The sequence below is a fragment of the Carassius auratus genome, chromosome 32, assembly GCF_003368295.1.
Source record: "Carassius auratus strain Wakin chromosome 32, ASM336829v1, whole genome shotgun sequence".
Lineage (NCBI taxonomy): Eukaryota > Metazoa > Chordata > Actinopteri > Cypriniformes > Cyprinidae > Carassius > Carassius auratus.
In genome coordinates, this window is record NC_039274.1 from 6,171,468 (window position 1) to 6,195,805 (window position 24,338).

The 24,338-nt window shown below is 35.6% G+C and overlaps 1 pseudogene; it reads left to right on the forward strand.

Annotated features, from left to right (window-relative positions):
• The window catches only part of LOC113051434 (centrosomal protein of 89 kDa-like), a 92,854-nt pseudogene that overhangs the window by 40,830 nt on the left and 27,686 nt on the right, over positions 1 to 24,338 (forward strand).

The following is a 24,338-nucleotide window of genomic DNA, read 5'->3' on the forward strand; positions in this document are numbered from 1 at the left end:
TTTCTAATAAGTAGAAAAAAACAATGGTCAGTTCTTATAAGGACATCCCATACTATATGCACACCTCATATCAAACCATTTTACTGCAGCATTTTCGAGATATGGGACATTATTACATTTAAAGGGCTATAAAGATCCCATTTCTAATAAGTAGAAAAAAAACAATGGTCAGTTCTTATAAGGGATTCCCATACTATATGCACACCTCATATCAAACCATTTTACTGCAGCATTTTTAAGATATGGGACATTATTACACTTTAAAGGGCTATAAAGATCCCATTTCTAATAAGTAGAAAAAAAACAAAGTCAGTTCTTATCAAGGACATCCCATACTATATGCACACCTCATATCAAACCATTTTACTGCAGCATTTTCGAGATATGGGACATTATTACACTTTAAAGGGCTATAAAGATCCCATTTCTAATAAGTAGAAAAAAAACAATGGTCAGTTCTTATCAGGGATGTCCCATACTATATGCACACCTCATATCAAACCATTTTTACTGCAGCATGTCAGACTATGGGAACAATACCAATGATTTTAGAGGGCTATAAAGACACCATTTCTAATAAGATACAAAAAAAAACCAATAAGTCAGTTCTTATCAGGGACGTTCCCATACATATGCACACCTCATATCAAACCATTTTACTGCAGCATTTTCAGAGATAGGACATTATTACACTTTTAAATGGCTGTAAAGATCCCATTTCTAATAAGTAGAAAAAGCAACAGTCAGTTCTTATCAGGGATGTCCCATACTATATGCACACTCATATCAAACCATTTTTACTGCAGCATTTTCGAGATATGGACATTATTACACTTTAAATGGCTGTAAAGATCCCATTTCTAATAAGTAGAAAAAAAACAGTCAGTTCTTATCAGGGATGTCCCATACTATATGCACACCTCATATCAAACCATTTTACTGCAGCATTTTTAGATATGGGTCCCAAATGTGATTTGGAGGGCTATAAAGCATCATTTCTAATAAGTAGAAAAAAACAAAAGTCAGTTCTTATCAAGGGACCTCCCACACTATATGCACACCTCATATTAAACCATTTACTGCAGCATTTTCGAAGATATGGGACATTATTACACTTTAAAGGGCTATAAAGATCCCATTTCTAATAAGTAGAAAAAAACAACAGTCAGTTCTTATCAGGGACCTCCCACACTATATGCACACCTCATATCAAACCATTTTACTGCAGCATTTTTGAGATATGGTCCAAATGGTGATTTAGAGTGCTACAAAGACCCCATTTCTAATAAGTAGAAAAAAACAATGGTCAGTTCTTATAAAGGACATGCCATACTATATGCACACCTCATATCAAACCATTTTACTGCAGCATTTTCGAGATATGGGACATTATTACACTTTAAATGGGCTGTAAAGATCCCATTTCTAATAAGTAGAAAAAAAACAATGGTCTGTTCCTATAAGGGACGTCCCATACTATTTGCACACCTCATATCAAACCATTTTACTGCAGCATTTTTGAGATATGGGTCCAAAATGGTTGATTTGGAGGGCTATAAAGACATCATTTCTAATAAGTAGAAAAAAAACAATGGTCAGTTCTTATAAAGGACATCCCATACTATATGCACACCTCATATCAAACCCTTTTACTGCAGCATTTTGAGATATGGGGACATTATTACACCTTTAAAGGGCTATAAAGATCCATTTCTAATAAGTAGAAAAAACAACAGTCAGTTCTTTATCTGGGATGTCCCATACTATATGCACACCTCATTTCAAACCATTTTACTGCAGCATTTTTCAGATATGGACAATACAATGATTTAGAGGGCTATAAAGACACCATTTCTAATAAGTTAGAAAAAACAATAGTCAGTTCTTATCAGGGACGTCCCATACTATATGCACACCTCATATCAAACCATTTTACTGCCCAGCATTTGTCAAGATTACCGGGACATATTACACTTTAAATGGCTTGTAAGATCCCATTTTAATAAGTAGAAAAAAAACAATGGTCAGTTCTTATCAGGGATTTCCCATACTATATGCACACCTCATATCAAACCCATTTACTGCAGCATTTTCGAGATATGGGACATTATTACACTTTAAATGGCTGTAAAGATCCCATTTCTAATAAGTAGAAAAAAGAACAGTCAGTTCTTATCAGGGATGTTCCCATACTATATGCACACCTCATATCAAACCATTTTACTGCAGCATTTTTGAGATATGGGGTCCAAATGGTGATTTGGAGGGCTATAAAGGCATCATTTCTAATAAGTAGAAAAAAACAAAAGTCAGTTCTTATAAAGGACATCCCATACTATATACACACCTCATATCAAACCCTTTTACTGCAGCATTTTCAAGATACGGGACATTATTACACTTTAAATGGCTGTAAAGATCCCATTTCTAATAAGTAGAAAAAAACAATGGTCAGTTCTTATCAGGGATTTCCCATACTATATGCACACCTCATATCAAACCATTTTACTGCAGCATTTTTGAGATATGGGTCCAAATGGTGATTTGGAGGGCTATAAAGGCATCATTTCTAATAAGTAGAAAAAAAACAAAAGTCAGTTCTTATAAAGGACATCCCATACTATATGCACACCTCATATCAAACCCTTTTACTGCAGCATTTTTGAGATATGGGACATTATTACACTTTAAAGGGCTATAAAGACCCCATTTCTAATAAGTAGAAAAAAACAATGGTCAGTTCTTATAAAGGATATGCTATACTATATGCACACCTCATATCAAACAATTTTACTGCAGCATTTTTGAGATATGGGTCCAAATGGTGATTTGGAGGGCTATAAAGACATAATTTCTAATAAGTAGAAAAAACAATGGTCAGTTCTTATAAAGGACATGCCATACTATATGCACACCTCATATCAAACCATTTTACTGCAGCATTTTCGAGATATGGGACATTATTACACTTTAAATGGCTGTAAAGATCCCATTTCTAATAAGTAGAAAAAAACAATGGTCTGTTCCTATAAGGGATGTGCCATACTATTTGCACACCTCATATCAAACCATTTTACTGCAGCATTTTAAGATACGGGACATTATTACACTATAAAGGGCTGTAAAGATCCCATTTCTAATAAGTAGAAAAAAAACAAAAGTCAGTTCTTATCATGGACATCCCATACTATATGCACACCTCTTATCAAACCATTTTACTGCAGCATTTTCGAGATATGGTACATTATTACACTTTAAATGGCTGTAAAGATCCCATTTCTAATAAGTAGAAAAAAAACAACAGTCAGTTCTTATCTGGGATGTCCCATACTATATGCACACCTCATTTCAAACCATTTTACTGCAGCATTTTTCAGATATGGGACAATACAATGATTTAGAGGGCTATAAAGACACCATTTCTAATAAGTAGAAAAAACAATAGTCAGTTCTTATCAGGGACCTCCCACACTATATGCACACCTCATATCAAACCATTTTACTGCAGCATTTTTCAGATATGGGTCCAAATGGTGATTTAGAGTGCTACAAAGACCCCATTTCTAATAAGTAGAAAAAAACAATGGTCAGTTCTTATAAAGGACATGCCATACTATATGCACACCTCATATCAAACCATTTTACTGCAGCATTTTCGAGATATGGGACATTATTACACTTTAAATGGCTGTAAAGATCCCATTTCTAATAAGTAGAAAAAAACAATGGTCTGTTCCTATAAGGGACGTCCCATACTATTTGCACACCTCATATCAAACCATTTTACTGCAGCATTTTTGAGATATGGGTCCAAATGGTGATTTGGAGGGCTATAAAGACATCATTTCTAATAAGTAGAAAAAAACAATGGTCAGTTCTTATAAAGGACATCCCATACTATATGCACACCTCATATCAAACCCTTTTACTGCAGCATTTTTGAGATATGGGACATTATTACACTTTAAAGGGCTATAAAGATCCAATTTCTAATAAGTAGAAAAAAGAATAGTCAGTTCTTATCAGGGACGTCCCATACTATATGCACACCTCATATCAAACCATTTTACTGCAGCATTTTTGAGATATGGGTCCATATGGTAATTTAGAAGACCACATTTCTAATAAGTTGAAAAACAAATGTCAGCTCCTTTAAGGGATGTCCCATACTATATGCACACCTCATATCAAACCATTTTACAGCAGCATTTTCAGATATGGGACTATATGGTGATTCTTTGGGCTATAAATATCCCATGTCGCTCCCACATTATCTTAAGTGTTCTTAATACCTGTGTATATACAATGTAACTACATGTGTACGTAATATATAACACAGTGTAAGTATACATTGGTATATAGTATCCATGGCTATAATATTTTTGTAACAACCCTCAGAATGGTTTGTGCAAGTACAAATGTATAACAGGACATGTAAATCTACATTTTGTAACAACAATATGTATAAGAGTAATTTGAACCATTTGATCCAGGTGGTGGAGATGGGTGGGTTTAGGGTTCTGTAAAGTGGGAGGAGTTGGTGCACCACTTTAATACCCGTGTACTTACATGGTAACTCCTCAGGAACTGTCGACTTCATTTAAAGTGCAACATTGTGGACACCAACCACATTTTATATGTAAAGCCTAATTTACTTGCCACTGCAGTGTAACATAGGGGTAATTACATAATAAATTGAATATTGCTATTAGTCCTGTTACACATTTGTACTTTCTTACCAATAAATTTTATCACCAATGTCCTGTTGCACATTTGTACTTACACATACCATTCAATGGGTTATTACAAATATGTAGTTACACAAACATTAGAGCTATAGATACTATGTACCAATGTGTACTTACACTGTGGTTACATACTACATACACATCTAATTACTAAGTACACAGGTATTAGGGACACAATATAAAGTGGAACCCCCATTTCTAATAAGTTGAAAAAAAAAACAATATTTAGTTTGTATATTGGAGGTGCCATACTATATTCACACCTTATATAAAAAAGTTTTACTGCATTTCTAGCATTTTGCAAAGATGTTTTTCTTTTTTTCTGAAATGTATTCTGTTTCAGAGGCCTAGAAAGACCCCATTTCTAATAAGTAGAAGAATACAATGATCAGTTAGTACATGGGACATCCCACAAGCACATCTTATATAAAACTATTTTACTGAAGTATTTGGTGTATAAAGATATTTTACGATAGCAATTTGGGGTTAAAAATCAAGAAAATCCTCAGAAACTCCAGTTTTGAGAACTATTTCAAATAAGTTTAAAAAAAGGCCATTCCTTCTAAAGTTCCTCCTACATTTTAAGCACACCTAATGTGAAGTCTGTGTACTGTGGCAGTTTGTAGAAGCATGCATTCATATAGAACAAAACACTCAAATACATTTTAATATTTCCTCATTTTTTGCAACCTATAGAAATGTTTTTTTCAAATACTTAAAAGAAATAATGGCCTTTTCTTACAAAGTAGCTCATATTCTATCAGCACAGATAATCTGAAGTCTGTTTACTTTGGCAGTTTGTTGCATACATCCAAATTTAAAAATATTATATATATATATATATATATATATATATATATATATATATATATATATATATATATATATATACATATATATATATATATATATATATATATATATATCAGACTTCAGACTATCTGTGCTGATAGAATATGAGCTACTTTATATATATATTATAGACTGGATATTTTTTCCCCAGTTTTGAGGTTTATATAAACATCAGGTTAAATACATACAGTAGATAAAAATAATGGCCTTTGCATGCAAGGCACTCCCTATTCTTTCAGCAAATATGAAGTCACACACACTTGTCTGTCACACTATACTTCACACACTTTCTAAACACCAAATATGGAGTCTTTGCTCTGTGAAAGTTTAGAGTAGCTTTCATTCAATGGATGAATGGATCATATCGTATCCCCAGTCTTGTTTCTGGAAATCTCCCTTAAAGTTCAGTTCCAACCCTAATCTAATTAAGAGTCAAGAACAATTCATAGTTACAGAAAGGTTTGCTGGAGCAGGATTGACACTGAACTCTGCACGAAGGTAGTATTATTGTGTGCCTTTTAAAAATAGTAAGTATTACTACTTATGTAGTTAAATAGCATTTTGTTGAATTAGAATACATGTAAGTCCAAACTGCCAAAGTACCCAGATTTTATTTTAGCTGTGCTAATAAAGTAGGAGGTGCCTTGCATGAAATGGGCATCGTTTTCCTCTACTTTTATAAGCTGACATTTCTACATGTCTCAAAGTTAAGCAAAGTCTCAGAACTGACTCTGAATGCATGCAGTTCCAGATTGGTAAACTGAAATGTTTTTTATAATGGCTGCACATATTTGGTGATGTCCCTTATGACAATTGTTTATTATTATTATTATTATTATTGGAATAGATAAATGTAATGTTTTATAACTCTATATGTGAAATACTTGCTAGCTCTTAAAAAAACCATACAGTAAAATGTTTTCCATGGATTTACTCATAGATTTTAGAAAACATTACATTTCTCTATGAGCCTCTGAAGTGAATATACCCTTTATCTTTATAGCCCCCTAAAGCACAATATAGGTCCATATCTCATTAATGTTGCAGTAGACTGGGTTTTATATCAAACCATTATGTGTGCATATAGTATGGGATGTCCCTTATGAGAACTGACCATTGTTTTTTTCTACTTATTAGAAATGGGATCTTTAAAGCCCGTTAAAGTGTAATAATGTCCCATATCTCAAAAGTCCTGCAGTAAAATGGTTTGATATGAGGTGTGCATATAGTATGGGACGTCCCTGATAAGAACTAACCATTGTTTTTTTCTACTTATTAGAAATTACGTCTTTATAGCCCTCCAAATCATCATTTGGACCCATATCTCGAAAATGCTGCAGTAAAATGGTTTGATATGAGGTGTGCATATAGTATGGGAGGTCCCTGATAAGAATTGACTATTCTTTTTTTCTACTTATTACAAATGGGATCTTTATAGCCATTTAAAGTGTAATAATGTCCCATATCTTGAAAATGCTGCAGTAAAATGGTTTGATATGAGGTGTGCATATAGTATGGGACATCCCTGATAAGAACTGACTATTGTTTTTTTCTACTTATTAGAAATGGTGTCTTTATAGCCCTCTAAATCATTGTATTGTCCCATATCTGAAAAATGCTGCAGTAAAATGGTTTAATATGAGGTGTGCATATAGTATGGGACATCCCAGATAAGAACTGACTGTTGTTTTTTTCTACTTATTAGAAATGGGATCTTTACAGCCATTTAAAGTGTAATAATGTCCCATATCTCGAAACTGCTGCAGTAAAATGGTTTGATAAGAGGTGTGCATATAGTATGGGATGTCCATGATAAGAACTGACTTTTGTTTTTTTCTACTTATTAGAAATTGGATCTTTACAGCCCTTTATAGTGTAATAATGTCCCGTATCTTAAAAATGCTGCAGTAAAATGGTTTGATATGAGGTGTGCAAATAGTATGGGACGTCCCTTATAGGAACAGACCATTGTTTTTTTTCTACTTATTAGAAATGGGATCTTTACAGCCATTTAAAGTGTAATAATGTCCCGTATCTTGAAAATGCTGCAGTAAAATGGTTTGATATGAGGTGTGCATATAGTATGGGAGGTCCCTGATAAGAACTGACTATTGTTTTTTTCTACTTATTAGAAATGGGATCTTTACAGCCATTTAAAGTGTAATAATGTCCCATATCTCGAAAATGCTGCAGTAAAGTGGTTTGATAAGAGGTGTGCATATAGTATGGGATGTCCATGATAAGAACTGACTTTTGTTTTTTTCTACTTATTAGAAATGGGATCTTTACAGCCCTTTATAGTGTAATAATGTCCCGTATCTTAAAAATGCTGCAGTAAAATGGTTTGATATGAGGTGTGCAAATAGTATGGGACATCCCTTATAGGAACAGACCATTGTTTTTTTCTACTTATTAGAAATGGGATCTTTACAGCCATTTAAAGTGTAATAATGTCCCATATCTCGAAAATGCTGCAGTAAAATGGTTTGATATGAGGTGTGCATATAGTATGGCATGTCCTTTATAAGAACTGACCATTGTTTTTTTCTACTTATTAGAAATGGGGTCTTTGTAGCACTCTAAATCACCATTTGGACCCATATCTCAAAAATGCTGCAGTAAAATGGTTTGATATGAGGTGTGCATATAGTGTGGGAGGTCCCTGATAAGAACTGACTGTTGTTTTTTTCTACTTATTAGAAATGGGATCTTTATAGCCCTTTAAAATGTAATAATGTCCCATATCTTGAAAATGCTGCAGTAAAATGGTTTGATATGAGGTGTGCATATAGTGTGGGAGGTCCCTGATAAGAACTGACTTTTGTTTTTTTCTACTTATTAGAAATGATGCCTTTATAGCCCTCCAAATCACCATTTGGACCCATATCTCAAAAATGTTGCAGTAAAATGGTTTGATATGAGGTGTGCATATAGTATGGGACATCCCTGATAAGAACTGACTGTTGCTTTTTTCTACTTATTAGAAATGGGATCTTTACAGCCATTTAAAATGTAATAATGTCCCATATCTCGAAAATGCTGCAGTAAAATGGTTTGATATGAGGTGTGCATATAGTATGGGACATCCCTGATAAGAACTGACCATTGTTTTTTTCTACTTATTAGAAATGGGATCTTTACAGCCATTTAAAGTTTAATAATGTCCCGTATCTTGAAAATGCTGCAGTAAAATGGTTTGATATGAGGTGTGCATATAGTATGGGATGTCCCTGATAAGAACTGACTTTTGTTTTTTTCTACTTATTAGAAATGGGATCTTTATAGCCCTTTAAAGTGTAAAAATGTCTCGTATCTTAAAAATGCTGCAGTAAAATGGTTTCATATGAAGGGTGCATATAGTATGGGACGTCCCTGATAAGAACTGACTATTGTTTTTTTCTACTTATTAGAAATGTTGTCTTTATAGCCCTCTAAATTGCCACATGGACCCATATCTCAAAAATGCTGCAGTAAAATGGTTTGATATGATTTATGCATATAGTATGGAATGTCCTTTATAAGATCTGACCATTGTTTTTTTCTACTTATTAGAAATGGGATCTTCACAGCCCGTTAAAGTGTAATAATTTCCCATTTCTGGAAAAAGCTGCAGTAAAATGGTTTGATATGAGATGTGCTCATAGTATGGGACGTCACTGATGAGAACTGACTATTATTTTTTTCTACTTATTAGAAATGGGGTCTTTATAGCACTCTAAATTGCCATATGGACTCATATCTCAAACATGCTGCAGTAAAATGCTTTGATATGAGGTGTGCATATAGTATGGCATGTGCTTTATAAGAACTGACCATTGTTTTTTTCTACTTATTATAAATGGTGTCTTTATAGCCATCGAAATCACCATTTGGACCCATATGTCAAAAATGCTGCAGTAAAAGGTTTTGATATGAGGTGTGCATATAGTATGGGAAATCCCTTATAGGAACAGACTATTGTTTTTTTCTACTTATTAGAAATGGTGTCTTTATAGCCCTTTAAATCATTGTATTGTCCCATTTATTAAAAATGCTGCAGTAAAATGGTTTCATATGAAGTGTGCATATAGTATGGGATGTCCCTGATAAGAACTGACTATTGTTTTTTTCTACTCATTAGAAATGGTGTCTTTATCGCCCTCTAAATCATTGTATTGTCCAATATCTCAAAAATGCTGCAGTAAAATGGTTTCATATGAAGGGTGCAAATAGTATGTGATGTCCCTGATAAGAACTGACCTTTGTTTTTTTCTACTTATTAGAAATGTTGACTTTATAGCCCTCTAAATCGCGATATGGACGCATATCTCAAAAATGCTGCAGTAAAATGGTTTGATATGAGGTTTGCATATAGTTTGGGATGTCCCTTATATGAACTGACCTTTGTTTTTTTTCTACTTATTAGAGAAATGAGAACGGAATGAGGCCAGTGGAGTGACTGGAAATGAGCGACGCCTGCTCCACTCACCGGTCTCGCGTCCCACGGTGGAGATGGAAGGATACAAAAGAGGGGGCGACGACAGTGAACAACGAGAGAGGGCCAGGCCAGGCCATGATTTTAGTTTGTACTTGGTTTTTGTTTGTAAGCGACAGTCGTCCGTGAAGGGCTGTCGCAGTGTTTTGTGTTTATTTTGTTATTAAAAGCCTTATTTGATTGATGGCCGGTTTCCGCCTCCTTCTTCCTGTGGATAAAAAGTTTTGTACTCTGCTATAGGGGTCTTTATAGCCCTCTTAATCGCCATATGGACCCATATCTCAAAAATGCTTTAGCAAAATGATTTTTTGTGTATATAGTATGGGACGTCCCTGATAAGAACTGACCATTGTTTTTTTCTATTTATTAGAAATATGATCTTTATAACCCTTTAAAGTGTAATAATGTCCCATATCTCAAAAATGCTGTTGTACAATGGTTTGATATTAAGTTTGCATATAGTATGCGAAGTCCCTTATAAGAACTGACCATTGTTTTTTTTCTACTTGTTAGAAATGGGATCTTTAAAGACTTGTAAAGTGTAATATTATCCTATATCTCTAAAAGTCTCCAGTAAAATGGTTTTATGTGAGGTATGGATATAGTATGGGATGTCTTCTTTAAGAACTGACCTTTAATTGCTTCTTTCTCATCATAAAAAAGTGTCTTCTAAATCAATGAATGTCCCATATCTCGTTTTCTACTAATAATTGTAATGCTTTGAAAGGCTGAAAATTATAGTAATACAGAGCAGTCAAGGAAAACAATTAAGTTACACGAATATTAGAGCAGATGGGCGAAAAAGGTCGTCATAGATCAAATCTGAACGTATAGATGAAAAGCGCTCTGAAAGCGCGTTCCCTCTCTGTTGTTCCTGCTATTGCCGTAATTATAGTAATACACGCGCATATAAATTTCACTCGCGGCTGGCTTGACGGTGTTTTTCTGAAGTGCGGCTGGCTTGACCGCAGTCTGCCCAGACATCAAGTATTCATAAGCTGTATCACGCTGTCAAATTATATTTCATTTTGCACACATAAACAGTTCAAAAACACCTGAATTCTGCTCTTGTTGTGTTCTAATGGGTGGATTCGTGCAATTCGCTGTGATATTATTTTTGGAAGCGCTCATTTCTCTCTCGTCTTTCTCTCTGTTCTTTGGCCAGAGACATAATTTACGTTATAAAACGTATTCTTAAAATACACATTTCTGTTTTAATAAATGTTCATATTAAATCAAAGCATAACACATAAGTAGGTACAAAAATAATCAGTGATGCATGCGACCCTTTTGGTCTCAGTGTAGCTCCCTGCTTTACCATGTTATGCAACGCTGAGCAATCGCTGCGATGTTCAGCCTGACAGATAAATCTCACAAACACATATAAACACTCATTTTCATGTGTATAATATATTCTTCTAATTGTTTTGTGCCGTTTCGCTGCAGTGTTTTAATGTGAAAGGCTGTAATTTCTCTGTGGACTTCAAGTGTTCAGAGAAATACATCGCTAGCTCGCGGGCAGTTGGCTGCCGCGAATATATCATGTTATTACTTTAAACAGTTCAGAAACATCTGAATTTAGCTCTTGGTGTGCTCTAACGTGTGGATTGCGTGCAATCGCCGTTTTAAAATGTCTTAAATAAGAATAAATTCGCTCGTTGTGAGCTCTAAGAGACAATGCCTCCAGCAGCTGACCAGCCGTGATTCTTCTCTCGTCTGACTGGTCTCTGCCCAGAAATAAATTATTAATGAGCCCTGACCCCTGTAATCAGATATGTTGGTTTAGCTTGTCAGTTTGAGGGAAATTGTATTATTTACTTGTATTTTTAACCAATGTAAAAGTGAAAGTAAACAAAACTCCGGGTATTGCAACCAGTAGGGGCGCGATTTTTCTCAGACAATGGAAGTCTATGGGTAATGAGTTTTTACATTTAAAAATTAATAAAAAAAAAACTTTAAGTCTGATCATTCTGAAAAGATATAGCAACCTGCACCGCTCTATCCCGCAGGTGTCTGCCGAGTTTGGGGCTTGTGGCTTTAAAGCCCTAGGAGGAGTAGCGTTTAGAATTTCTGTGTCAGAAAAATAATAATAAGAAAAAGAAGAAGTTTAAATAGCATAACAGTATGTTGGCTTGTTGCCAAGCCAACATAACAAGGATTACTGAAAGAACCTTGGAATAGCAATGCTGTTTACTCCATTTGTAAAGTTGAATGCTTTAACCTTGAGTGTTTTTTTTTCACTCAGTCGCATGTTTGTTTGTCTTTCAGACAGCTGCAGGATCATGAGAGGTTGAAGAATAGTGAGGTTGAAGAGCTGTTGGCTCGTGTGAGTGCGCTGGAGTCCAAGAGAAAGGCTCTGCTGCTGGACAAAACCAACCTTAACACAGACATCAAGCACATGGAAACAGAGCTCCAGCTTTCACAGCAAGCTAATAGGTTAAAACATTCAAGCACATGAAAACACACATGCAAACATTCAGAAGACACTTTGAATGTGCACATTTTTTTTCTGTTGTTTTCTATTGTCTCTCTCACTCTTTCCCTGGTGTGTACAGTATGTATGGGTGAAATGTGTATGGAAGTGAGTCATTTTTGCAATGTTTTTAATGCCCTGTGTGCAACTGCTTGCTGGAAGATTTAGACCACTGAGTTAGTGGCTTACAGGGCTAGAATTAGGAATAAATTTAAATGGCAGATAATAATGAGAGACCTTATAGGGGAGGAGAAGTTGAAAGGATGTGAGCTTTTTTTAAAGATGCATTTATTTGATCAAGAGAATAGTAATGTTGTGAAATATTTTACAAATTTCTGTTTTAATATATTTTCAAATGTAATTTATTCCTGTGATGGTAAAGCTGAATTTTCAGCTGCAATTATTACAGTCTTCACGTTTTAGCAATTAAACAATTACATTTTTATGTATTTTTGCATCCTTGCTAAAATTAAAAAGTATCAATTTCTTTAAAAAAATTTACTGAACCCAAATTTTTGAATGGTATATTTAGCATTTTTATTGTTTAATACACTGTTTTTCTTTGGAAATGGTTTTATTAGCAGAATGTGTGATGTTAGTGAATCATGGAATAGATAATTAACATGAATTCCAGAATGTGTTAGTATTTTATTGATCAGATATAGTTTTAATGACAGTAGCACTCAAGCTAAACTCAACAAGTTTGTGCAAAACCTGATGATCCCTGATGTTTCCCTGAATGAGTTGAGTATATTTAAGGAAGCAAGAAAATCCAAGGTGTTCAGATGTCTCAAATTTACATGCTGGGGATGCAGAATCTTCCATTTCTCTATTCATTTCCTGTTTACATTTTTCAAAATTCTGAAACTTAGATTTTCATTGTCAGTTTTTCAATGTGGTTTCAGACCCCACTGTATGTTTTCTAATCTAAACTCGCATAAATACTGACTTGAGTAAGATTTTAATTTCAGATTACCATTTGTGTCTTATCCTCTCATCCTCCTTAGGAAAGCTCAGAGGCGGATAAGTGCTCTGAAGCAACAGGTTGAAGACTCTTTAGAGAAAGAGCTCATCGCTCATCAGTACCTTGCCAACATTGTCACACTTGCAGAAAGAACCACCCATGAAAGAGACCAGCTCATGCACATGGTACTTTTACAGAAATTCACACACATGCTGTGTGAGCTGCCATCTGTTTATTTCTTCATATGTCTTGATCTGTGCTTCTTGTTAGTTCTGCTCTGTACTTTTCTCTGTACAAAAGATTGACTCGTTCTCTTTCGAACCCTTTAACATAAGATAGTTCTTATGTCCACCAAAGCATTTTTTTCCTGAAGCTAGTGTATGTTTTTCAATTGCTTTCAATAGGAGCGCAGGTTATTTTAAAACTCCAGGTGCATTTTTATTCTTGCCTCAGAGAGTTGAAGAATGTTCAACTTTGGGTAAAACGCTGCGCTCATCAATGTCATCACATCCAGCTGACCAATCACAGTGTAGGAGGGGCGGGACTAATACCGATCAACCATCACACCCTGCTTGCACTACGACTGAACTGAACAACAGTGGAGAAGTCAATATTGCTTGTTTCAGAGTATTTGTCTTTACCACATGGAATTATCGGACTACCATATTATTGTTATGATCGATTATAACTTGGAGAAACATTTCATTTGCAATGCACCTGCCATATTACTACAGCGGATATTCCGGATCAGCAACCACAGTGTCTCAACTGAAGAAAACCCACTGTGCTCTCAAGCGCTCATCAAATGCTGGGCATTTTCAGCTGGCAAAAAACACCTGGTGCACACACAGCCTTACAAAGATTATAGTTGTGTTTTTTATTAACGTGCCAGTTGGAAATAATCTTTCCTGAGAACTGTTCCTACACCTGATCAAGTTGTTTTTATTTAAAGTATTGAAAATATATTAAGAATATTGGAATAATTAATTTTCTAGCTACCCATACGGAGGCAACCTAATCAATGCACTTCTACCAATGAAAAAGTATTTAATAACTGTACACATGACAAGATGATGTCACATGCAGCAGATCAGTTGGGTACCAATTACTATTTTATGAAAGGTTCACACTATCCCACATCACAAACTCCCAATTCCTCATACTTTATTTTAACTTACAAAGCATGATTTGGCTGAGGACACACTATATTCCCTGAATTCATCTGCCTTAAAAATTTGGGATTATGAAAGTTTCATACTCCTCTTTTTCCATGCATTGAGCCTCACTGTCGCTCGGGTACATGTTTGAACTCAACAGAATGTTAGTACCCCTAAATCTAGTCAAACTTTTAAAGATTTGCTCTGCTGCTCTTGCTTTGCTGTTTACCCACTTTTAGCAAAGTAACTAGACTCTCTCTCTCTCTCTCTCTCTCTCTCTCTCCTTGCTCTTATCCGTACAGTACTTCTCTAGTGATGACTTGGGATTGAGGAATGTCCCTCTTTTTCCCTGTAGCTGTGTAACCCTTCCTGTTCCCTTTCTCCATCCTCAGGCTTCATCTCTAGAGAAAGACAAGCAGGGCATCCTCACACGCATCATAGAAAGAACTGTCAGCCTGGGAAAACTTCAAGAAAAAGTAAAGGTGAGGCCTGCAATTCACAGACTGCCAGGACAGTAAGTTGAAAGGCTTTGTTTGTTGAGCTTCAGATTCTAGATTCTAGATAAATGAAAAATGAATGTTTCTCAACCATAAAGCCTGGGCCCATTAAGGGGTTCTCTGGAAACCTCCAAGAAGGCCTCAAGATGTCTTAAATTTATATAAAATAAGACAAATTATTAAGTTAAGGCAACACAACTAAATATCAAGACAACAACTTACTTTTTAAACCCTTGTATTAGGTAGCCTAATTTAAAAAATGTTATAACTTCATGAACTTTACATACATTACACATTATACATTTACCCAGTTCACTGTAAATGTATACTGTAACAGTGTAATTACACTAAAGATACTGTGTAATTATGACTATACGTAAAGGTTTGTTTAGGTTTACTTGCTTGTAATTATGCATAATTTTCTGTTATTACTATAGTACATGTAATGTGTACTGTAAGTACGTCACCTCAAAGTAAATTGTTACCCACTCACACACCACATACCTTGAGGTATGTTTGTATGACGAGCATGCTGAGGTGCAGGAGTTAGTTTTTATCATTGATTGCTTTCCTTAACGCGTTTATGAAACACTCATCAAGGAGACCGAGAGAATCTAAGACACACACAAGCAGAGAATGCTGATATGCACACATTCACAGAGCCGAATTAAATGACCTTGACCATCTGACATGTCCAATAAGAGGTACTCTAGACACACAAGCCCCCTGCACTCAGCAGATCTAAAATTAACATTTCAAGTGGAGGGTTTTTTCAGTTGCAGAGTGAAAGTTTCCCACTCTCCTTTAACTGTGCTTCAGTTCAGATACTGACAGTATCCATGTGGATGGACCTCTGTGTGATTGGATGGCACTGAATGAAAGTGTCTGTCTATACTTGTGATATTTCCCCTTGAGTGAGATCCACTACCTGTTATTTTTACCTGTTATTTTTATTGCGATGGACACAGGTCTAAAGTAAATTTTAAACCAAACATTTTTTTGCAATGTTTTATACAATAGACATTCAGATGACCTATATGGAGGCCCAGAGGACCTACTTTTTTTCAGATTTCACAAAATGAAACCCTCTAAAATATGAGCTATATTATTAGCAGGCAGAATAAGAAGACCGGACATAATAAATAATCAAGCAATGGTCAAGTGGAAGTCCTTATAACCTTGTGAATAACTTTGTGAATAACATGCATAAATCTGTGTAGCCTTGTGATCTTCTCCATGTTATGGAGGGAAGAATTTAGTGCCACATTAAAGCTGTTTTGGTATGCTGCTGATTTATGAGACTGCGTATGAATATTCTTCAAAGCATTTTTAACTGTCAGCAAGTGCTGCGGCACAACTAGATTTGTTCCCATCGTAAAGAACAAAGCTTTTTACAATAAGTAGTCTATATTGTGTTGTTGATTACAATGAGATTGCTATAGTGTTGTTGTGTCATGGTGCACTGCGCATTTACAATGTAGATCCAGTGTATCAATATAGCAGTTGAGAAAGAAATGGTGTGTGTGTGAGACCTCTGCATTCTAAACCAGAAAATGAATGCAAGTATTTTTATCTTACTTCTGCAACCAAATGCTGTTGGTGCCATGATTGTTTGTGAACTGTTTTAAAGTCACTGTGCAGAGCACTGAACTGTGATATTGCATGGATTCAATTATTTTCTGTACCACTGCTGGTCTCATCACAGATGAACAGATTGACAGTCCTTATATCTGTCCTGAAGTGCTCTCTTTTTTCCCTCTTATTTTCATATTTTCATCTTCTTTTCCATTCCTTCTGTTTTTTTTTTCATTCATTTTCCACTCTTCTTCAGCTGTCTCTTCAGCTAAAGATTTAGCACACACTTATATAAACCAATATTCTTTTTGTCCATTTTCTCTTAATTACCATCTGTGTTTACCTGCTTTTACATCACAAATTGTGTTTTGTGAAGAAGGTAAACTGAGTTTTATAACTCTGGGGTCACGTGCTCCTGCGGTTCTTGAGTTCAGCTCAATAATCTCACAGCAATTAACAGCAGACCACTGCAGGGTAAGATTGTCAGTGAATAACAAGATAAATCTTAATCGGTTTCCCTTATGGCTTCAGAAGATTTATGCATGAGTCACGGACTACTCTATAAAAAAATGGTGCTATATAGCACTAAAAGTGGTTCTTTGGCTCGTAATCATAGGGGAACAACTTTTAGTGCCATTTAGCACCTATTTTTACAGGTGCTATATACAGTAGCACTTTGTCACATGGTGCTATGTAGAACTATAAGAGGTGCCATATAGCACTTTATTGCTTCAACAAAAATTATGCTCAACAGCTTTGGCTTTTTATCATAAGGGGACCTCTTTTGGTACTATATGGCACATATCCTTAAAGATAAGCTTAATTAGCACATTTGTCTGAAAGTGTTACACAACCATTAGAGGTGTCATATGACTACCATAGAGGTGCCAATATGCTTCTAAATTACAGTTTTACTTAAGATGGATGATAACTAATAATTTCTTACAAAATTACAGCTTTAAAGATTCAAATTCCTGTGCTAAATGCTTACTGGGAAACAAAATACATCCCAATTTTAAAACCTTTTAATTTATTTCTTTCAGCAGCAAATAAAATGAGTGCTGACAAGCCAGGAAATATACATATACAACATCACAATATACAGAGAGTTGTTGTTTCATACACATACAAAATAATGCAACAAGCTTGAAATATGTAAATTTTTGAAGAGAAGAGAGTCCTGGTTTATATATATATATATACATATATTTATATATATATATATATATATATATATATATATAGAGAGAGAGAGAGAGAGAGAGAGAGAGAGAGAGAGAGAGAGAGAGAGAGAGAGAGAGAGAGAGAGAGAGAGAGAGAGAGAGAGACACACACACACACACACACACACACACTGTAGACCTGTAACTAGGTAACTTTTAAGCCTATGGTCTTAGGCCTACATTAGTTCTTTACTTATTTGTGAAATCTAGTCTTTTTAGCATAAATGGCTGCCCACTGCTCCGGGTGTGTGTTCACTGCTGTGCGTATGCACTTTGGATGGGTTAAATGCAGAGCACAATTTCTGAGTATGAGTCACCATACTTGTCTGTATGTCACATCACTTTCACTCTGAAATAGAACCTTAACCTCCCGAAAGAACTCAGGAAGTACCTTTTTTTTAGAGTGTACTTTTATGATAGAATTTATCCCTTCTTTATTTTTGGTCACATTTTCTGTCTCTTTTTTTCTCACCTTTTCTTCCTTTTCTTCTTTTGCCACTGTTGTGTTCTCTCCCTACTTTCCTCCACCCCCCCCCCCTTTCTCTCTCTATCTCTCATCCACTCTCTCTGTTTGTCTCTTTCTCTCTTCATCCATTTCCTGGTGGCTAATTAGAAAGAACAGATGCTAGACTCATGCAGATAAAATACATGCTCAAAATCACTACTTCACAGAGAAGCACAAAATGGTAAAAGAAAGTCAGATCAAGAACGTAGAACACAAAACTTGAAGAAAAAAACAAAAGCTGTACATATAAGCAAAACAGCAGCATAACTGCAACAGCAGCTGCTTTCACACTGACACTGTAAATTAAATCAAAACTTATATTTCTTAAGTATTTCTTTTAATTACAACTGAAAGTATTATTTATTTGGACTTAAATAAGGCCTTTAAAGCGAAAACCGCATGAAGACAAACTATTTTTGAGGATAAAGTGCACACAGTTACAAAAGATAGCATGTCTCTATGATTCAGCATCCTGGGAGCTGTTCGTGTGTCTGTGTATAAGTATTTGTGAGCTACAGTGAGAGGACAGGGTACCATGTGTTCTTGTCTGCACAAGTGTTCTGGCGTGGTTCCTTCCCAAAGGGTCAGAATGGCATTCTTTTTACCGCCCAACTGAACAAACTGCCTAAAGCTGCTGTTCTTCTGTTTCCTCACATACATACCCTTACAAAAGCATGAGGTATATATGGTCATTCATATATTATCATGTGGTCCATTTGCAGCTCTGTGTGGGCACAGGTAATGGTAGTCAGCAGAGAAAAATGCTGATAACCCTTTTTCTTGCTAAATTAAATTACATTTAAATTAAATGTATGCATTTAGCAGACGCTTTTATCCAAAGCGACTTACATTGCATTCAAGCTAAAAAAAAATTCTTAACGTGTTCTCTGGGATTCGAATCCCCAACATTGCGCTTGCTAAAGAATGCTCTACCACTTGAACTAAAGGAACACAATATACATTTATATACATATATTTTATTTTGCATAAGACCTGCATAGCTATGAGTTTTCCTACATTTTTCTGCACAGATAGCTGAGTAATAGATAAACTGTAGGTGATTTATGGGTTATGAGCAGGCCAATCTGTAGATTTTTTCTTATTTTATGCACCATTGTTTTGGAAAAATCTGTTAAACTCAGATGGATTTAAACATGGTAAAATGTGATGGAGTACAGCTGATGTCAGGGGTTCATAAATGTCTGTCAGTTGAACACCTATGATGACCTAAAATATTTATTTTAAGTAACCTTTATTTATTTATTTATTTATTTATCTAAATAAAGATTCATCAATCAAAATATACTGAATTTTACTAAATCTTTGTATCTTTAGCCCTAAGACTGGCAAGAGCAGAATCCAAATCTTCAGTACTTATTTCCTGCTTGATCTGTCTGCTGCTTTTGACACGGTTAACCACCATATCCTCCTATCAACCCTACTGGTAAAGGGCATATCAGGAACCACACTTCATCAGTTTGAGTCTTACCTATCAGATAGGACCTTCAAAGTATCTTGGAGAGGTGAGGTGTCCAAGTCACAACATCTAACTACTGGGGTGCCTCAGGGCTCAGTTCTTGGACCACTTCTCTTCTCTGTCTACATGGCATCATTAGGTTCTGTCATTCAGAAACATGTCTTTTCATACCACTGCTATGCTGATGACACTCAACTCTACCTCTCATTCCATCCTGATGATCCGATGGTAGCTACTCGCATCTCAGCTTGTCTAACAGACATTTCTTGCTGGACGATGTACCATCCCTTTCCACTCAGCCTTGCCAAGACAGAACTGCTTGTGATTCCAGCAAACCCATCATTTCATCACAATTTCACCATCAAGTTAGGCACATCAACCATAACTCCTTCAAAAACAGCCAGAAGCCTTGGAGTTATGATTGATGATCAGCTGACTTTCTCAGACCACATTGCTAAAACTGTCCGATCCTGCAGATTTGCTTTATTCAACATCAAGAAGATCAGGCCCTTTCTTTCAGAACATGCTGCACAACTCCTTGTTCAAGCTCTTGTTCTGTCCAGGCTGGACAATGCTCTCTTCTAGCCAATTCTATCAAACCTTTACAATTAATTCAGAACGCGGCAGCAAGATTAATTTTCAATGAACCGAAAATAATACACGTCACACCTCTGTTTATCAATTTGCACTGGCTACCAATACCTGCTCGCATAAAATTCAAGGCATTGATGTTTGCCTACAAAGCTACCACTGGCTCTTTACCCATTTACCTACATGTATTACTTCAGACTTACAGTATGTGCCCTCTAGAAGCTTGCGTTCTGCAAGTGTCATCACTTGATTGTGCCATCCCAAAGAAGCACAAAGTCACTTTTACAGACTTTTAAATTAAATGTTCCCACCTGGTGGAATTACCTCCCCAACTCAATCCGTGCAGCTGAGTCCTTAGCCATCTTCAAGAATCGGCTTAAAACCCATCTCTTCCATCTTTATTTGACCCTCTAACTTTAACACTCACTATTCTTATTCTGTTCTTTAAAAAAATCTAACTACCTTTCTAATCTTTTTGTATTCTATTTTATTTTAATTTATTATGTAATTATGTGTGTGTGTGTGGGTGTGTGTGTGTGTGTGTGTGTGTGTGTGTGTGTGTGTGTATGTATGTATATATATATATAAGACCTCTAACACTAGCTTGCTCTATTCTTTTTCTATTTTTTCTGTTTTATTTTTATTTATTATATTATTTAAAAGTCCTTGCTACGTGTACTATGTTAACCTAACTGAGACTTGTTATAGCACTTTTATATCATTGCTCTTTTTGCTGTTTTTGATTGCTCATTTGTAAGTCACTTTGGATAAAAGCATCTGCTAAATTAATTAATGTAAATGTAAATATGTTTAGTATGAAATATTTTTGTTAATATTCATACTTTTATCATAATTTAATGAAAACCACTTTTATTTATGGGGGCAAATATATGTATTTATTAAATTACACCTGGAATTTGCTGAATTACTTTTCTAGTGTTCTAGTGTCCTATTTCAGCAGCAGAAGGGCTTTCTTTTTCCAGCATGTGAGCTCTGCTCTGTGCACACAGAAAAGTTCACATGCTTCCTTCATTCCATCCTGATGCAAGCTGTCTAGTAACAGCAGGAACACAGGAGATTGGCTGACCTGAGTCTTCATGACTCCCATTATTATCCCATACTGAGAGCTCTGACAGTATTTGTGCAAAGCTACAGTCTGTTTTGCTACTAACTATATTTTATATGTTCACTGGGTATAGAAAAGAATCACCCACTTCACTGCTCTTCTAGTAGTCAAATCTGAAATCTTAATTAGTGGTAATAGAGTGAGGGTTGTCAGAGAAGCAGCTAAATTTAAGCAAGGTAGATGTGTCTACAGATCTATGTCCATAAAACTCTCCAACTGCACGTCACCATGGGCCCTCTGTGAATTGAAAAGAGAGTCACACACATTCTCCCTTGACAATGATCCTTTAGACACGTCAGGTTCAATTTAAGTTCAAGCTTATTTTCCACATCACAAGCTCTGCAAATTGCTATATTTTTAGACAAATCAACCAACGCAGTTCCTTTCTGTTCAGCCTGAAACGACGACAGACACAGTTTTTGTTTTATGCAGCTGTATTTACTCAGTGCAACTTATAACATCGAAGTGTAAGATATAACACCAGCATGGCAGAAAAAATAAATAAAAATCAGAATCACTGAGTTGGTAAAAGGAAAACCCCCTTGTGTCAGTATTTTGTTGAACCACCTTTAGCTGTCTGTTGGGGTTTGTCTCTGTCTTTACTAACTTAGCACATCTAGACTTTGAAATATTTTCCCAATATTTACAGAACTGCTCAAGTTCAGTTAAATTTGATGGTGTTTGTGGACTGCAGCCTACAAGTCATTCCACAGATGTGTGTGCATACCTGAGAACAGATGGAAGTAATCACTTCTTTTCTTGTCACTTCAAAAAGAATATAAAATATGACCCTAAATCAGACAGCAATTTATTCATTTACAATATACTGGAAATTTAAGTTTTACACATGATCATAGAGAGGCAGGAAGAAGGAGAAAGAAAGAGAGAGAGAGAGGGTAAAAGAGGACCATTGCAGTTCCATGCCTTGTGTTCTGTGTGGTTATTTTTTGAGTCTCTTGCTTTCTTCTGTGCTCTCTCTGGCTTAAGTAATGTGATCGATTGCATAAGATAGTGTGTGTTATCTTTTAAGAAAATAGTTAATTTTTTATAGTTTACTATTTTAAATGTATTTTACAATACTAATTACTAAATAATACTAATATATTTATAACACATCAGTAAAGCATATTGTAATATGGTTCTAAATAGTTTTGTTGTGGTCAGCAGCAGGGCCATTTCTAGGGTATCTGTGTCAAAGTGACAAGCTCAATAAACCATATAATTCAGTTTCACAGCTTCAAAATCTAAACATGCAATTATGTGAAAACTTGTGAAGTGCAGTAACGTCTGAGAACAGAAAGGAACTGCGTTGGTTGATTTGTCTAAAAATATAGCAATTTGCAGAGCTTGTGATGTGGAAAATAAGCTTGAACTTAAATTGAACCTGACGTGTCTAAAGGATCATTGTCAAGGGAGAATGTGTGTGACTCTCTTTTCAATTCACAGAGGGCCCATGGTGACGTGCAGTTGGAGAGTTTTATGGACATAGATCTGTAGACACATCTACCTTGCTTAAATTTAGCTGCTTCTCTGACAACCCTCACTCTATTACCACTAATTAAGATTTCAGATTTGACTACTAGAAGAGCAGTGTGACTAAGATCTCAGGCACTACTTCAATCTGTGTATGTTCAGTGGGATGATATACGAGTCCTATCTATCAGATTCCAAGCAAAGAAAAGGAAGGTTCATAAGAATTCATTGGATGCATGGTTGAATTAATGAGAGAGATCAGAAAGTGTGTGAAAAAGAAAAGGTAAAAAGTCTGTGAAAACGAGGGATGTTAAAGAACCCACAAGAGGAAAGAATATTGTATGTAAATTATTCACAGGTTATTAAAATTCATGCAGCACATTTGCCTGATACGGCAGGAAAAAAAGATGTTGAATATTTGATTGTGCGTATAAAAACAGTTCTAAATGGAATGTTGTGATGATGCAGGCTTTTTTTAGATTACACGGTTAAGCCGTGGTCACACTAGCTTTGAGCATGTGAAATTTCTTAAAGGTCCCCTTCTTCGTGATCCCATGTTTTAAACTTTAGTCAGTGTGTAATGTTGTTGTTAGAGTATAAATAATATCTGTAAAATTCTAAAGCTCAAAGTTCAATGCCAAGCGAGATATTTTATTTAACAGAATTTGCCTACAAAAAAACGACCCGTTTGGACTACAGCCCTCTAGTTCCTGCTGCAGTAATGATGTCACTAAAACAGTTTTTTGACTAACCTCCGCCCACAGGAATACACAAAAAGGGGGGCGTAGCCTTGTTGCGCTCCATCGAAGAGAAGAGGAAGAGCTGCGTTTGTGTTTGTCACCATGTCGTTGAAACGCTGTTACTTTCATCTCTGAGTCCAATCATCTTTGTTTGGGCTTCCCAGGGACGCTGTACTTGGAGATTAATGGTTACAATTTATGTTTAACTCGGTTCCGGAAAATTATAATCTACATGTAAAACAATGTGCAGCAAATTTTGCTGAGGACAGCTTGCTGAGGACAACTTTCTCAATCTCAATCAGTTTAATGCCGGATTCGCAAAAAGATTGTTTTTGAAAGATGGAGCAGTAGAAGGTGTTGTTTATGGACCACAACCGGTAAATGTATTTTATTATTTAAGTTGTTGCGTTTAACAGTTTCTGTAAATTATTACACAAAGGGCAATGCTGTTTAGCTTTGTTAA